This window comes from Capra hircus, chromosome 10, assembly GCF_001704415.2.
Source record: "Capra hircus breed San Clemente chromosome 10, ASM170441v1, whole genome shotgun sequence".
Classification (NCBI taxonomy): Eukaryota; Metazoa; Chordata; class Mammalia; order Artiodactyla; family Bovidae; genus Capra; species Capra hircus.
The window spans coordinates 46,184,263-46,186,848 of NC_030817.1; positions in this window are offsets into that span (position 1 = coordinate 46,184,263).

Here is a 2,586-nt window from a genome sequence, read left to right on the forward strand (position 1 = left end):
TCTTCCCCTGCTTTCTATATCCATAGGTGTTGATTTCTGAAAAGCACCTTGCAAGTCAAATTCTTAGCCTTTGCGCCTGGAGATCCACCAACTCCCACTCCCATGAAGCATCAGTGCCTTGGAGAAATGCAGAAGAACCCCAGCCAGTCAAAGTCCCAGTCACAAACTAGTCCACAACTAGTCCACAAACTAGTGTGGGAGGCATTGGGGTAGAGGATCTGACATTTCCACTCTGAGACACAGATATTTTTCCAGTTGCAAAAGTCATAGTATACAGGACCAGGCTGATGATATTCTGACTTGCTTAGCTTTTATCGGTTAGGAGAGAGGAGGAGGTTAGCCTGTGAGTAACCAGAGACATCTGGAAAAGTGTAAAGGGTGATAGGCAACTTGCTCAAACATTTACACAACTATTCCTCCTTTCCTTTGAGGACATGTTCTTATTACTCCCTGAACAAATGCTTGTTCATTTATGGTTACATTTAGTGATGATGTTTTATAACTGACCAAAGGTTTCTTAATTTAAAAATGGATTTTGGTTTGGATGTACTTTTTCAGTTAAGAAAGTCCTACTTCTAGAAATGATCTTTGTCCTTCCCTAACTACAGGTAAGAGATAATACCTTTCCTCTAGGAAAAAACACCTCCAAGTCTCAGTATAGTCACACATGACCCGCTGACTCAGGTGTGCCTTAAGATGGGGCATGCTAGTTTGTGCATGTCCTAAGGTCCCTGAAGTTGCCCAGATGGGATGTTTTGGGACAGGTGTTTGGATAGGAAGATAGAGAGTAGTTGAGGAGTCATTTCCTCTAATAGTCAAAGTCCTCTCAGTGTGACAGTTCTGCCACCTCCACATCACATACTTCTTTACACTTCATCACACCTGTTCACACTTAGGGGCACTGACAAATCAATTAACAGCATCTTCTTGGTGCTCACATATCACTTTGCATCAAACTGGCCATTCTTTTGATATGGGCTGATGTTTCCCTTCCTTGTTGGAAACTTTCCAAGGTATGAGTCAAAATACAACCAAACTTTATTGCAAAATCATTGAGAGGATTAGTAAGAGCCACAGACATTTCATGTTGTAAGTGGGAGTGAAGTCTTTGTTTTTCTTTTAATGTGACAATCATTGCAATCTGTAGAGTGCCAACTGCCACTTGCTGTGCATTTGCCCTTAAAGACTGGTCTGAACAGGAGAGAATAAGTGACTTGTTTGAAGTTACACAATACCCAAACTGCCTCTGTGAGAGAGGAGGAAAGAAGGTGAAAGTAAGGTGAGTGATTGACAGGTTCTGAGTGGGACAAGGAGAAAAAATGTATTTTGTGCCGAACGTATGGTGATATGAAGCTCTGAACACTGGCAGGAAGCTGTGGAAGGGGAGACCAGGGCAGCTGCCAATCCAGTTTGGCAGGCAGCAGACTGAAGAAGTACAGCTTATTTTTAGCAAGAGCAGCTCAGAAGCAGCATAGACAGCCTGAGAAATGCTAAAGTTGATCCTCAGACATGAGATCTATGCACAGTTGGTACAGTGACAGGCTGACATCATGGGTGTCTGAAAGCAAGAGGACCTCTGGTCCAGTTTCAGATTTTCAAGATGCAGCTTCATACACATAACAGCAATGACCACAGCAGTATCACTGAGTGGGAGACACCAGCAATCTTGCACTGACATTCCTGTATATAATCCCAAGGCATTCTAGAGAGATCAGAACAAGCCCCTTAGTCCTCACCAAGGCGAATGTGTGCCCCAAAGTCCAGAGAGGCTAAAAGCTACCAGTGTGCAAAATCCATGTCACCTCTTGCCAATAAAATACTTGCCTCAGATACCCACACACTGGGTGAAGCCTTCTCCTGTACTCAATGCCCATGCTTTAACTGAATCTAATCCTTCACCTGGATTTGAGAGAAACATGTAAATGAGTTCTTTATTCTGTTGCTGCTTTGGGATTTTCCTGCCAGTCTTTTCGCCCATCCTGGGGAATTGGCATAGGAGTTTAGAGTAACTATCGTTCTATCCCAAGAATGAATTTCTGGGATAGGAAGGATTTTTCATCCCTTAATATAAGGCCTTACTCTTCTCCTGAATTAGGGATTCTGCTAGGTCCACTGGACAGACAATTGGTTAGCTTTCTAACATCCTGTGAAAACACCATGGAAGGATCCCTGTTCTTTCTTATGGGAAGTGTTAAATACTTTGATGAACTAGGGTGGTTCTTTTCTTTTGCCACCAGTCTTTTCATTCCTTAATCCTTGCACTTTGCCTTTATCCAGCCACAAAAAGAGATCTTCCAAGATCAGTCATGACCTCCAAACCCATCTCCCTTCCTAGTCCATTTGGCTTAGAAGACCTAGGCTGCGTTCAACACAGTTCCCCACCAGCTCTTTCTTAAAACTATCTTCTTCCTTGGAGTCCATGATTCTACTTGGTCCAGGTTTTTCTCTTTCATCTTTAGCTGTGGGTGCTATCTTTTCCCTTGCCTTTCTCCTTACTACTCAAGGCTTACCTCTCAGGTGAGCACTGGGCCCTGCTTTGAAAGCAAAACAGATTGCTTCAGGGAGGGATTTCTCAGTGTCTTAAAA